The sequence below is a fragment of the Dipodomys spectabilis genome, unplaced genomic scaffold (assembly GCF_019054845.1).
Source record: "Dipodomys spectabilis isolate Male_0828 unplaced genomic scaffold, ASM1905484v1 ptg000125l, whole genome shotgun sequence".
NCBI lineage: Eukaryota > Metazoa > Chordata > Mammalia > Rodentia > Heteromyidae > Dipodomys > Dipodomys spectabilis.
Genome location: NW_024870802.1, coordinates 21,383,011 through 21,398,627, shown reverse-complemented (window position 1 = coordinate 21,398,627; position 15,617 = coordinate 21,383,011). Strand labels below are relative to the sequence as shown.

Below are 15,617 nucleotides of genomic sequence, written 5' to 3'. Positions count from 1 at the left end.
GATTGTAAGTTCAAAGCTGACCTGGGATACATAAAAAGATTCTGGTATCAAAAAATAATGCTAATCTCATTCCTCCTGCATACAATGGGTATTTACAGGAAAATGTTGTGATTCAATTCTTACCAAAGACTTGAGGAGAAGTCTTCTGGAAGCTTCTAGGAGAGGCTTTCTCATTGCTGAGTCAACTGCTCAGCAGGTTGAGACTGAGTCAACTGCTCTCTTAATGGTGCCTCAATCCAAGCTACCAACCCTCAGCTCTTCTCCATCAACCTGAATATCCCAATCTTTCGATTCCTGTAACTGGTGAGGCAAGTTCTGTGAGAGGAAAACTCCCAATTGTGCAGATGAAAAATTCCAGCAGAAACAAAATGCAGGGTGTCATGACTCAGTGACAGTAGGCTGTACCTTCTATTTCTCACATGTTGAAATGCAAAATCCTCATTACTTGATGTAGCTTCTGTAGTTAGCATGATGGTTACCAGCTCTGTATGCTGAGTGTGCCACTGAGGAGCTGTATAACTTCAGGCAAGTCCCTTAACCTCTCTGTATTGCAGTTGCTTTTGACTTTAAGTTAGGTTTAATAATAACAGAGTGAAGAGAATCACAGACATCAGAGTCCAGACGTTCTGCTCCTGTATTTCCTATTATATGTGGGTAATTGCTTTGCTTCCTGTAGAAGCCAGTCCAAGTCAGGGCTTCTGCTCCTTAGATCACCAAACATCCTATCTGATACATTTTCTGCTCATACCACTGATGTATCAGATTAGTGCATAGATTGTATTCCTATGGTAACCCTATGTCTTTATAGGTGGGCTTTCGTAAGTTTGCATCAGATTTAATTCCTTTGTTTTCCCCCTAGACCCTTATACTGGCAGAGGAGAAAAGGGGATGTATGTACAGCTGGATGAGGGGGAAACATATCACTGGTTTCCTGTCATGTGGCTAACTATAGAAGTGGAGGACGTCACACTGAGTTCCACTGAAGCCTCTGGCCCCTCTCCCATGACCTTTCCCCAACAAGTCAAAACAGAGCTCCACATCTGGAAAGCTGGATGGTTTTCAGCTGTCTGTTTCTGCCTAGAGATTGCTATACAGCACATTATCAGGAGGAAAGGGAAGGGATGAGAAGGAGAAAGAGATTTTATTAGTGCAAGGATGATGACTTGGCCAAAGGAGCCCAAGTACCTTATGAAATGTGTTGTTTGGCCAATTCATACTTTCAGAAACTACCATGCAAAATATAAAGTATTCAATTTTTCCTTGAAAATCTATTTCTCCAGAGCTTCGATTGTTTTTAAACCTATGCCATATGCCAGCTAACATTTTCTATATTTCCCAATAACTGAGTTTCAGCTCTTGGAAAGCCAGACTAGACCTTGGTACTACCAGGCATCATCCTCCAATGACAGACCCTCGTTTTCTATCTCGGTAACAGAGATAAAAGACAGGTTTGCTTTTGCCTTCTATTCCCTTCTTTCCCTCTACATGTTCTTTATTCTGCCTTTAAGAAGAGAGGATAGAAGACCAATTTTCTATCTCTGTAATCCCAGCCACTGCCTTAACAACTTCATATTCCAGAAGATTCATCTGCAGCCCCCTCTTGGCTACATACTCTGGAAGTCACACATCAGCCTGCTATCAGGTGTGCCATGCTTCACGTCTGTTCTAAGTATCCCAACTTACTGTATTCCATAAGTCTCAAACTCCTAAGCACCAGCTGTTCCTGGTTTTTCAACCTTCTTGGCCCCCAGCTCCCTGCTATTCCTATCTCCAGTCTACCAGCCAGCCCTGCTTCCTTCTCCTTCTCCTTAAAGACTGCAGCTCATGATCTAACACTTCAGTTGCTCTCTTGCTGGTGCCTTCACCCAAGTTACCAATCTCCAGTTCTGAATTAATCCAAATACTCCCATGCTTGGTATTCCTATGACATGTAGGGCAAGTTTATATATAGATATATGGGTTTTTGGTAAAAATACCGTACAGAGGGGTTACAGTTACATGAATAATGTAATGAGTACATTTCCTAATGAGCATTGTTGCCTTCTCCTTAGTTTTTCCCCTACCATCCCTTCTCTCCCTACCTTCTCAACTCTACTTATACCTGACTCCCTGCTGAAGTTGTAAAGTTCATTTTCAGCATAGTATCTTGTACATTTCATTATTACAATGGGTCAACTTGTATCCTTATTTAAGCATTTTGTTGTTTCCCTTCCCCTCCCCAAATTAGAAAAATGTATGTACAAGATGCAGGGCACCGGAATCAAATACAGTGAAAACAGGAGTTATACCATGGGGGAAGGACCTACGAAAGAAACAAAAAAAATCACATATATATTATAAATATGTTAAAAACAATAGCAAGAAAGAAAAAACCACTTGTGTCCCTATATGGGGTTCATTTCGCTTAACATGATCTTATATGGTCATATGTACATAGCTTTTTTTTTGGTCGTGGGGCTTGAACTCGGCCTGGGCACTGTCCCTCAGCTCTTCAGCTCAAGGCTAGCCCTATACCGCTTGAACCACAGTGCCACTTCCGGTGTTCTAGTGGTTTTTTGGAGATAAGAGTCTCACAGACTTTCTTGCCCGGGCTGGCTTTGAACTATCATCCTCAGATCTCAGCCTCCTGAGTAGCTAGGATTGCAGGCATGAGCCACTGGCGCCCTGCTTGTACATAGCTTTTGACCTTTTCTGCTTGTCCTAGACATATACTAGTTATTGCAAATAAGGGAAACCATGATAGGGCAAGTTTTGTAAGGGGAAAACTCCCAGTCATGCAGATTAAGAATTGTAGCAGAAACTAAGTTCTGGGCATCATGACTCAGAGACAGTATTGTACCTGTTTCTTGCGTGTTGGAATTTGAAATCATTACTCTGTATAGTCATCATTTTCCTTAGGTAGCACAATGGTTGCCAATTCTGCATCCTGATTATGCCATTGAGAAGCTGTATAGCCCCAGGCAAGTTGCTTAACCTTCCTAGCTGCTTTGATTTTAAATTAGGATAACAATGACACCTTCTCAAGGTTACATAGGAAGTTAGTGAGTTACTTGTAATTTTAAGCATGCTTGGAATTTAGTGTCCAAAATATCAAGGGACTATTTTATAGAGACAATTTTTTGCCTTTAGGATTGCCCTCTGTTTCCTAGCCGTCTAGTTATCATCCTTTTTTCTCTTTGTTATAATTTGAACACAGATCTCTTTCTATGTCCTCCTTAATCTGTAATTTTACTCTCTCTCTCTCTCTGTCTCTCTCTCTGTCTCTCTCTCTTCCTCTCTCTCTCCCCCTCTTTAAATGTAGAAAGAAAAATATGGGGGGGGGGGGAAGGAGAACAAAAAGCAGAGAAGAAACTCCTGTCGGAATCCCCTACTCTAACATTGATTATTTTCTTTTCAGAAAACCAGCCTCTGAAGCTGTCTGTACTATCTTCTTTTTCCTTCTCACCTCCACCTTAGCGGAATGGAATTTGCCCCTTGTCTCCCTAGCAAGACACTCAAGCTGTTCTTGTCCTTGTCACCTATAGTTTACTGTTACCCAAATTAACTGGCCTCTCTCTAGCACTATTATCAAAACTGGTTCTCCCCTAAAGCTCCACGACAAGAATCTCTCCTGTTTGCCCTTCTTTTCTACAGATCTCTGCTTTTTACTTTTTTATGAGCACTCATGATAGTTGTGGCATTTATTCATTCATTCAACAAATGCATACTGAATGCTTACCATAGGTTGGAGTCCTGTCTTAGTCTGTTTTCTGTTGCTAGTAACACAATACCACTGCCTGGGTAACTTATAAAGAAAATAAGAAGGCTGTTCCAGCTCATAATTCTGGCTCAAGGCCAAAGGGCTCTATCTGATGATGCCCTTCTTACCAGTAGCGTACAGAGGCAGCAAGCACAGAGCAGCATATGATTTTAAAAAATAGAAATAATGGGAGAGACCTAGTCAAACTGGCTCTTGTGGCAGACCCACTCTGGAGACAACTCCATGCATCCATTAATCCACTAATTACAGGAATGAATTAATCTACTCAGGAGAGCAGAACCTTAATTATCTCTTTAAGATCTCATTTGGTCCTACCTGTTTATAGCTCATAATAGGGATGAAATTTCAACAAGGGTTTCAGAGAAGATAAACCATATTTAGACCATAGTAGATACTGGATGGGCTGCTGAGGATAGTCAAGCAGGAATGGCTGAAGCTCCATGCAAGAAGCCACTCATCTCAGTGTAGACACAACACAGACCTATGAGGTCAGAGGTTGTACCGAGGCAAAGACATTGTGAATAAGACTTGCAGTCCTGCCCTTATAGTTGGCCCAATGAAAAAGGCCAACACATAACTAGACAGAGTATAAAAACAAAGGTGCAAATGCCCGAGCTATGCCTTGAGTATAAAGTAAGGTCAGCCTGGTTATCCTTCCTCATTCTTCACCCAGCTTCATAGCCCTTGCCTCCAGTTTCCCCAGAATATTATAGCCAGACATTGATCTTTAAATGATCCTCAAAGATGATGTTCAAACTTTGCATTTATTGTTCCAAATAGCAAACTGCCTGCTAGACCTCTCACCATATGTCCTGTCTGGCACCAAGCACCAAAAAATATCAATATAAATAAAAGGCTCACTGTGAAGCATTAGCCTTACTTCTCATCTGTATCAGCTCAGCAAGACTCCTAGCTCAGCATCCTAGCAAGCTTTCCTTCAAACTTCATTTTTGGCACTATCTATGTAAAATATAAACTAACCAAACCCCAACTGCCATTCCACTCTTAGGCTTAGAAGCTGCCAAAGCAGACTTGTAAGCTCATAGTTCAACACACAAGACATTAAATGCTCTTGCTTGTGCCTGTCCTCTGGTCTGTCCTAGCACCCTATCTATATGCACCAGCACCAAGGGGCCATCATGGAAAACTAGCAGTGCTTTTTAATCATGGTGTACTTTTCCACCTCAGTGCCATTGTTCATGCTATCTCTGCTGCCCAGAATGTTCACCTTGTACATTTCTGTATCTCTTTAATGGCTTGAGCAATGCAGGCTGCCTTAAGTGCATCCAGCTCTAAATTGCCACAACAGGCAGCATTAATGGGACTCATCACAACATTGTGGCTCTTTGTACACACACCTGTCTTCCCTGGGAGATGTAGGCTCTGTGGGACTTCAGTATCCAGAACATGCTGGGTACACAGTTAATATTTTCCCAGTGAAGGGATAAAACCATTGAGTTCATTTAACATGTTTGAATCAAAATATTTTTATTGGAGACTTTACAGGTAATTAATTCTCATTGATCCAATTTACATGTCTCCTCCTCAGCTTCTGTTTACAACTATTAAAAGTTAAACCAAGCTGGGCGTTGGTGGTTCATACTTGCAATCCTAGCTACTTAGGAAGCTGAGATCTGAGGATCACTGTTCGAAGCCAGTCCTGGCAGAAAAGTTCATAAGACTCTTATTTCAATAAACTACTTAGAAAAAGCCAGAAGTGGCACTGTGGCTCAAGGGGTAGAGCGCTAGCCTTGAGCACAAACAGGCTCAGAGACAATGCCTAGGCCCTGAATTCAAGCCCCAGGACCAGCCAAAAAGTTAAACCAAAACTTCACCTAACTACAGTCTTTTCTGTAGCCAATTATGTATCCCAACATGTAAGAATTCATAAGGAAAGCAAGAAGACCTTATGAAGATTCTGAGATGCAAATCTGATTGTAGCAGCTACTTATTTTCATTTGAAATTTTAGCAAGATCTTCATCTCTTAATAAAATTGGAATGTATAGTTGTCTAAAATTTGTGGGGTTTTTTTAACATAGAAGGTAAAAAAATCAAAGAAATATTTTTTAAAAAATCAAGGAAATCAACTTAATACAACATAGAGAGTTAATCCTTGAAACCATGGCCAGCCCTTTGTCCCTGTCAGATGAAACCTCCTATGAAGTACCTTACATTTATGAGTACTTATTTGTTCTTTACATGGGTGCTTTGACTTTTTCGAGACTGTCTCTAAATTTTAAAATTAAGTTAATTAATTGTTTCTTGGCGGGATTTATGCCTAAATTTGCCAAACAGCCACTCAGCACTGAGATCAGGGTCTGTATCAGCGAAACACAGTGAGTCACAGAGCCCTGTGGAGCAGGGACGTAAGCTTAGTGAATAATTGCACAGGGGTGAAAAACAGTGACAATTCACTCAACGACAGGGGAAGACTGCTGTATATTGAACAGAGAAACTGTAGACAGTAAGCAACAAAAATATGAAAAATAAATCACACTCAGTTGTTTTAATTAGGCATGTTTATATGCCATAATAACCATTTATTGCAATAATAAATTGAAGAGGAATATGATCGTTAAATATGATACCACTAAGTGGTTTTCAACCCTGGTTAGACATGAGCTTCACTAGAGAACTTTAAAACTACCTATTTTTGACCCAGTCTCAAAATTACTGAATGGGAACTTTTAGGGGAGAACATTGACAGTAGTATGGTTCTTTTCCCCAGGTGATTCTAATGTATAGCCAGCTGAACCATTGGTATGGCGTCTTGAATCAATAGATTTATGCATGTGGAGCTGTGAAGTATCTACCAGAACAAACTATATATCTTTGATATGAGTTATGCCTGTTGGAACTACATGTTCGTTATGATTTAATAGTGCCAGTAAACTGACTTTCCCATCTCTGAGTGAAGAAGCAATCCTGTATTATTTCTTACAACAGATTTGATTCTGTTGTGTGCATGAAATTATTTTGTGTATGGTTCTCCCATCAGCTATGCTGTGGCTGTTTTGAAGTTACAGATTCAGAGAGCTAAAATTGCTATTTCAAGAAATACAGCTGGTTTCAATAGATAAATATGAGCTCATTTCCATGGAAAGTATTTCATCAAGCAAAGCAGAGTTGCAAAAACAATACCAGTTGTCCCCCAAATAAGTAATTGCACCATTAGTTTGTAATAAGTCAGTGAACAACAAAATGATGAAGTGTGCCCAGGAACATGTTGAAAAATTATAGTTTATACATGTTCTGAGAAATAAATTTTAAGTGTTTATGTAAATATGAATCCAGGCATCATAACAGAGTTTGGGGTAGGAAAATTGATTCTTATGCAACTTGAAAACTAGGTTCAAATCTCATTTATTATCTCAAGTAACTATTTTTGTATTCATAAGAGACTCATAAATGGGAATTTCTATCCAGATAGTGATGAACTATTTTCGACATACTCTTGAGATTTAGAAATTGAAGGCTTACTCTCTTTCAAGTGAAGCAGTCAAACAGAAGTCATTGGTATAGAATCAAAAAGTTGCTATGACATATTTTAAGTTGAATGAGCGAAAGTAAATTCATTAACTAATCTTTGGCTATTATGTCATGACTACAGTTCTTTGTTGCCGTTCTTGCTTAAATCACACCCAGATTTCTTGCTTCCATTTCTAAAATTGGAGAAGAAACTTGTAAAAAACAGTTGAATAGAAATAGAAGTCTTCCTGTTTTTCTTGTACTTTCCCAATATTTTATACTGGCTGTTCTATGCATAAGTAGTAGTTTGTTAATATTGCTTTGTTAAGTTTTAAAAGCTTTTAAGATTTTCCTTTTTGATGGATACCAAATTCATAACATAAACACTATTTTTTCAGACTAGAATCTTTAACTTTCTTTTTTGTGGTGCTAGTGATCAAATCCAGGGTCTGTGCATGCTAAGAAAATGTTCTACTATTAATCAACCATTTTAAAGTGAACCTGTCAGTGTTGTTCTTTTATTTTTAGCAAATCCATAATATTTTGCAAGCTTACTCTTAATTCTAGAACATATGCAGCACCACACAAAAGAAGTTCTGTGTCATTATCACTCATTCCCAGTTCCCTCTCCCTCCATCTCCTGAATTCTGTGGATCTTCTGGTCTCTATGGAGTGTCTCTTCTGGACATCTCATATAAGTGCAATAATACAATAGAAATTCTCTTGTATTTGATTTTACTTACATTTTTAAAGTTCATATGCTTACATAGATGTAAGTATAAATACATAGATCTGTGTATATATGTATGTGCATACCCACATACACACACACACACACCTTGAAATCCAGTCCTTATACCTGCTAGGCAGGTACTCCAGGACATGAGCCTTCTGCCCAACATATTGTTAATATGGCTTACTTTATTATAGTTTAGATGTCAGATGTCCTTTAAATATGCATTTATTAACAGAGTAGTACTGAGAGGTAGTGGAACCTTTGAGATACAAAGTTTTATAAAATGTCCTTAGGTAAATAATTGAGGATATGCCTTTAAAGAGGATTGTGTTGCCCCGCCCATTCTCTCTCTCTCTCTCTCTCTCTCTCTCTCTCTCTCTCTCTCTCTCTCTCTCTCCCCCTCCCTCCCTATGTTCCTCCTTTACTCTTTTCCCCTTCCTAGAGAGAAGGCTAGGAGTTTTCTTTGCCATGCCCTCCCAAAGCACCAAGAATAAATTTGTCAAATTAATTAATGAACATATTGACTAATTAACTAATTACATCAACTTACTACCTGACTACAGCAACTCCTCTACTGCCCTCCCCCCAAATCAATGTATGCTAAATAAAGGAGGGATGAGTTTGATGGGTCCAAGTAATATGTGAATGCAGGCAAAAAATCCACTTCTCTGGGTGCCTAGTAGACATTAAAAATTCTGACTCTCTCCTAGTGTTTGACAGGGTCCACCTTTAAATAGAACATTAATAGGACATAATGGCACTTCCTGATGTCCTTTAATGTAGATAAAATTAAAAACAGAGACAGGAAATCTTTGTGCTCAAAAATCTCCCCAACATCTTTAACTGTTGGATTTGGCTTTTCTCAATTATATTATATATTATAATGGGTTAGTTCATAGAAATATGAAAAAAACTACTCACGAGAAAATGCCTTCAAATTTAAACTTTAAAAAAGCAGAAGTAAAGCATTTGGTTAGGAAAGAAATGCAAAAAGAACCCTAAACATTAAAACACTTTCTTTTTGGCTTTATAAGACCAAAAAACTGCCAAGTTCATTTTGATAAGCTTTTGTTAAGAACAACAAACATGCCTGAACTTGCAAACCATGCTGTTTTGAAGAAAATGCAGTGGAGAGAATTAGAAAATGCTTAAAACAGGAATGTCTGATTAACAAGGAAAACTAATATATTGTCCGTTTTCCCAATGAGTCATGACTGTACAGCCTATTCACATGGAGGAGAATGGGGGAATCAAGACACAAAGTGATACAGAGTAAAACAGAGCTCCATCTACATGGATATAGCCAGGTATATCTTACAGGCTAATACAGTTAGTCTTCTATACTAACATGGTAGCACCAACACTCATTAAGTTTAAAGTCACCCCAGTGAAGTTCCCGAAGGCAATGAACCCCAAGTGAACATATGTTCAATAACTAAATGTAAGAACTCCAACTCATCTATTTTAGAAAGTCAGTTCATAAAAGCCAAAGCAATTTCCTCTGGGTTTGTTTTGTTTCCCATGATTACAAAACAAATCAACAGAATCATGGGATTGGAAGGAAGATAGATTTAGAACATTTATCTTCTTCAGGCAAAAACTGAAATTCTCTTCCAGCTGCCTAAGAAAATCCTAGACAGTTCCTAATGAATGAATTGGAACTTTAGCCCCACAGGATCAAAGTTCTTTGTTTTGTTCACTGGCAAAACCTAAATGCCCAGAACAGCACTAAGACACTCAGTAAACATCTGCTGAGCTGACCTGCATGGCATGAGCTTGTAACCCCAACACTTAAGAAGTAGAAGGACCATGACAAGTGGATGCCAGCCTGGGACTACATAGCAAGGTGAAGGCCAGGCTGAGTAACATGTCTAGAACCTGTCTTAATTAATTAAAAATCAAAACTGATTTCAATTGAAATACTAAAAGTGTTGCACAATGCTAAACTGCTAACTACATCATTTTAAGATTCCTTTCAATTGTAAGCCGTGACTTCTATTATAGGTCATTAGTATTAATCACAATAAATGATGCTCCTTTACAGCCACTTTGCTCAAGCCAGATCCACCATTGTAAATCATGCCTTTAGCTTTTGGCAGTAATTACTGCAGACAACATGGAATCGGAAGAAACTCCCCAAGGACAATTGCGGTAGGCTTACTCTTGCCTAATTCTCTGTTAGGTGTTCGCCTGAGACATACCTGCACATTCATCTTAACATAAAAAGACTTAAAATAGTGCTTAAAATTAAGAATGTAAAAGTAAGAATTCACATATGTGATATATAATATGCAAACACATTTAAAGTTGTGCTACCAAGTCAGTTTGAACAAATTAACCCTTGTCTTCTATTTCAGAATCTGAGAAGCCAGTTTAAAAATAGAAAAATAAAGAAAATATAAGGACAGGAGACTGATATTAGATGACTCTAGTCATATCATTTTTGTTCAAAATGCCTAGAGATGAAGTGCCTAGAAAATTGGCCTAGGAAACAGCAAAAATGCTTGATTTGGGGTCTCATCCCATCTTCTTATAACTAGCCAATCTTGCTCACCTGGAGCTGAGCTTCCAGCGGTGTGAGCCGATGTGTTTGAATCTAGTAAGTGATTAATTTTTTGGTTACTAGGATCCTGTGATTATAAGTGATCAAAGTCACTCAATAACTCCTTTCCTTCCTGTCCTTCAATGCTTCGGCAGACACAGACGGACCCCGTGGGAGAACTCAAGTTTATCATGATTTAGGAAGGAAGACAATTGGGGCAGTCAATTTCAAAAGCTGGTGCGCTCAGACACCTGTAGAAACATGGCGGGGCGGGGGGGGGAAATGGGGGGGTTAGAATTTGGCAGGACTGGCTTTCCTTCTAGGTGAAGCCGGCTGAGCCTCTGGAGTGCCCAGCCCAGCAAAGAATCAAATAGGAGGAATTCGTTACAGGCCCAATCAGTGGAAGTGTTTGGCTTAGAATGGAGAATCGTGAGTTCATTTTAACGGGCATCTGTGATTTTCCTAATGGACCAGGGGAGAGGGCGGCCCGGGGAGTGGAGGGAGAGGGAGAATGAAGTTTAATTCATTAAAAACTTTGAAGTCTAGTCTGATCACCCAAGGGGAAATAAGTATTTTAGTGGGATACAGAGGTGGGTTGTAAAAATGCAATGAATGCAGAAAATTTAGACGTGGGGAGGAGGGAGCGGGAGGGGTGGCGAGGGAAAGACGTGGTCTCCGGCCAGCGGGCAAGTCTGCATTTGGAAACCGCAGGAGATGGAGATCAAAGCCGTCCAGCTCCCCAACCTCGGGCTCGGCGGGGAGCGCGGTGAAGCACTTTCCATGCCTACCCGCGACGCGCGGGGCCGCCACCCACAGACGTGGCTCGGGGCACCGGGGCACGGGCAGCGACAGCGGGGTGGGTGGGGGAGAGAGAGGGGAGGGAGGAACCCGAGTTCTCCGCCAGCTCCCGCGCCCCTCCGCCGCGCCGTCCTACCTCGGACGACGCCCGGCCGCGTCACCTGAGCCTGGGCGCCCGGCGCGCCGGGGCAGCGCAGAGCCGCGGAGAGCCTGAGCCGAGGGCGCGTCCCCGCCCGGCTGGCTCCGCACTCCGCGGGAGATCCACAGACCTGCCCTCCCCACGTCGGGCCCCCTGGCTACAGCCCCCCCGCACCCGGGTCCCGCCGCGTCCTCACCTCGCGGGGACCGCTGCAGCCCTGGCGGTGGCGCACCGACATGTCCCCCCCACCGTGGCCCCTTCCCGGGCCCCCGGCGCTGCTGCGACCCGCGCTGGCGAGGGAGGGGCGGGGAGCGGACCGGAGGAGGCACCGTGGAGGCCGAGGCCGGGGCGGGGAGGAGGAGGACGGCAGCGCCGCGCGGGGGGGCGGGGGGAAGGGGGCGGGAGGGAGGGGGGATCGAGGTAAGCGGTTCCCCCAAAAGGCACTAGCTGGTTCAGCCCGGGCAGCCCTAGGGACGCGCCGCCGGGCGGACGAAGGGGATTTGTCGCCGGGATCCGCGCTGCGCACCGGGCTCGGCCCGGGGTGAGGGGCGCGAGGGAGGAGGGGCGCCTCGCCGTTATGTAATGCACGAGCCCGCGGTGTCCGGGACTGTCCGGGCCCCGGGAAGACGAGACGTGCGTGCCCCTGCCCTGCCCGGACAAGCCGAGGGCCTGGTCCGTTCTCTCGTTCTCTCTCCTCTCGTTCTCTCTCTGTGTCTCTGTCTCTGTCTCTCTCTGTCTCTCTCTGTCTCTCTCTGTCTCTCTCTCTCTCTCTCTCTCTCTCTCACACACACACACACACACACACACACACACACACACACACACTTCTTTCCCTGCAGGGTCAAAGAGCAAGCAAGCTCTCAGGAAGGAATAATACAAGGGGAGACTACTTTAGATCTACTGGGCTGAGATCTGAACCCTGCCAACTCATCCCATGAAGCAGCCATGGAAACCGGAGCATCGCAGGTTTAGTTAAAAGCATCAACTGGACCTGGGTTCCATTCTGCTGAAAATCGCATTGCTTTGGGCCGTTTAACAACTCTCTGAGCCTCAGTCTCAATTGGAAAGTCAATGATGGTAGTGGCCATCATTGCTGAGAACCGAATAAATGAGTTTGACTCAGGAGCCCAGCATGTAAAGCAGGGACCAGGAAACGTAGACTTTGTAAAGGAGCTGCTCAGATCCTCCAGGAGGTACTTTAAGTACTTTTACTATAAGGGTCTCAATTTGTCTGATTATAGAGCAAAGCCCCTACAAAGACTAACAAAGTCTGATTTCAACTTCTACATCCTTTTTACTCAGGGTTGTCTGCTGACCAAGGGTACCAGGGGAGAACCATGTAAAACTTTTTAACAAAACTCCCTAATGGTTGAGGTAAACATAAAAGTTTCGAAATAGATTTTTGGAAAACCTGAGGAGACCACTGATCAATAGTAGGAAATATTTGCTACTTACTTTCTCACCCAAGGAGTTGAACTCAGAGCCTGGGTCTTGCTGGCTTTGTTCTTGGTGGCCCGATATCGCTTGAGTCTCCTGAATTGAAGTCTCTTGGATTTTTCTGGCAGCACTGGCTTCCAGTCTCAATCCTCCCGATCCCAGCCTTCTGAGTAGCTAGGATTACAGATGTGAGCCACCAGCACCCAGCCAACCTGTGGTGTTTTATAGAAGAGTCTAAGAAAGTCATTTCTCATTTTACCTTCTGGCTATTTTGTTTCTTCTCCTCCCTTCACCTCCTGTCCACCATAAATCAAATTTAAGTGCTATTTTCACTTGCAAAACTACTCTAAGTTAGATCTCAGTGATGATTAGTGAATATTTGTTTCAAACACGCCTAAGAGGGAACAAATGCAGTGTGTAAAAGAACTCATTAGCAATGGAAATGAGCCAATAAATGCAGGAGCAACAGTAAGCCCAGAACTCTGAGCTGTGAAAGTCTTTAGGTTAAAGACTTCAACACCTTTTGTGTTTTAAGAAAAACACTTCCCTCAGTTAAACATTCTTTTGGGTGGCATATAAAATTCCATTTCTATTTAAATAATGTAAGGCAAGGAGTTTTCTTAAAGAAAAGGTTTTAGAGACAAATAGCACAACCTCACTGATTTTCTTCTAAATCACAAATCCTATGCCTTTCACAAAGCCCAAAGCAAATATTTTGTTGACTCCATGAAGTGCTGTGTCATTGTTTTAACCCTAGAGTGTTCAGATTTGGATTGATTATATCTTGGGCAGAGTTCAGTAATAGTAGGCTGCTGTTGTTGTTGATGATGATAACTAAGTATAGGGAATAAGCAGAGCCTGATTGGGAAAGGTGACTTCCTGTAGGTCTCTTCTCCTAAGGCTGTGGAAAGTATTGCTGTCCTACAGGTGAGCATGTAGAGGGGAGGTGGAAGGAGGAAAGGAAGCTCTTTCTTCTTAAGTTGGAGGGTTGAAGTTTCTGGAGGGAGAAGAGAGAACCCTTCTGTTTATACTCAGTGAGAAAAAAAAAAAGATTATTTGTCTGGTCAAACTTTAGTTCTCAACTTTCTGTGGATCATTCAAGTATTTTTTTTTTAACAAAATCTAGTTCTAGCAAAAAAAAAAAAAAAAGTAGTTAGCAAAACCCTTCCTCCCCATATCTGATCAAATCTGCCCAGTTGGACTTCGTGTCCAATCACTCTGACCTAACTTTATCAAGAATTCTGTGAGGACAGGGTAGCCAGAATCTTCTGTACCCCTGCTGTTTTCTCTTAGTGATTTTCCATCCTCAGTCCCTCCCCCCAACACACACATACACACACACACACACACACACACACACACCAGTTTCTCTCCTATAATGTCTCAACTTCTCAGGCTGTATTTTGATCTGAACCTCATCTCTCTCTCCTCCCACAAGACTTCATTTCAGTGGTCCTCTGCCTTTTAGGGATCCTGAATAAAGTCAGTATCATAGTTAAAGAACCATTGGCTTTCTTTTTTCTTTAACAGAGGACATGGACATAATTGCATCCTTAAAGAACCTTTGGTGGATGGAATCAGCTAATCTAATACCTTGACTGTGATTAGTTTCTCTGCTACACTTTCTTCTCCTTCCTAAACTTGCCAGAGCTGAGAACTACTTAGCCTTGGGACATAGCATAATTGTTCAAATTCATATCAATTGTAGCCAATAACTAACAAGCAAATGTCTTTCAAAATCATATTACACTATGGTTCAGTAGAATTAATTTTCATCTGGGATTCTGAGACGCATGGAACCTTAATCATTAGGGAAGGAATTGTTTGTTATCAAAAAACAAACAGGAATGTGTAAACTTAGCAGAAAGAAATAAGAACATTGCCTCCAGATAAGGGTAATTTGGGGTGTCCACACCAACCAAAAGGTTGCAAGATGGGGATTTGACCTTAAAGCTTTTGCCTAAGTGAATTTAATTTTTTATTGTTAAGACAAATGAACCTTTTAAACATAACAACATATATCCAACATTATACAAACAGCATGCATAAGCTATCTTTTGCCATTAGCTACACATTTTAGAACAACACATGAAAAAGAAAACAGCAAAATCATTCTCTAGATACCAAGAGACAGATTTTGGAATAATTTTATTCTCAAACTCCTGTACACATGACTTTTTTCTTCTTCTTTCTTTGTGGGTCGTGGGGCCTGAACTCTGGGCCTGGGCGCTGTCCCTCAGCTCTCTAGCTCAAGGCTAGCGCTCTACCACTTGAACTACAGCACTACTTCTGGCTTTTTCTGCTTATGTAGTGCTGAGAAATCGAACCCAGGTCCTTATGCATGCAAGGCAAGCACTCTACCACTGAGCCACCTTCCCAGCCCCCCACATGGCATTTGTTTAAGTATTTATTAGCTTGTATTACTTATACAGAAAGATATTTCATTGCTACATTTCCCCATGTTTACCATGTGATCCAATCATCCTCCTTCCCACTTTTTCCCCATCCCAAATAATCTGTTTAATTACACCGTGGCCCTTTAAAAACTCACTTTCTTAACTGTCTTCCTTAGTTTCTCTTACCACTTCACTTCTTTCTTAAGAGCTTTTTCTTTTTCCTCTTTTAAAATATATTTTATTGTTATTATAGAGGCGATATACGGAGGGGTTACATGAGTCAGGTAATGAGCATATTTCTTTTTGAACCCTCTCTCCATTACACTCTCTCCCTTCTCTC

General features: G+C 41.7%; 1 protein-coding gene across 2 annotated transcripts in view; it reads right to left on the bottom strand.

Moving 5' to 3' along the window:
- Slc16a12 (solute carrier family 16 member 12) overlaps positions 1 to 12,918 on the bottom strand; it is a 76,862-nt gene extending 63,944 nt beyond the window's left edge. The window contains exon 1 of one of the 2 annotated variants that reach the window (XM_042689357.1): positions 12,900 to 12,918. The gene's annotated coding sequence lies outside the window, so the exon portion shown is untranslated. Of the gene's footprint in view, positions 1 to 11,640; positions 11,690 to 12,899 lie in introns of those variants that run through there. The other variant, XM_042689358.1, reaches the window with a different exon arrangement.
- Between the last annotated feature and the right edge of the window lie 2,699 nt (positions 12,919 to 15,617).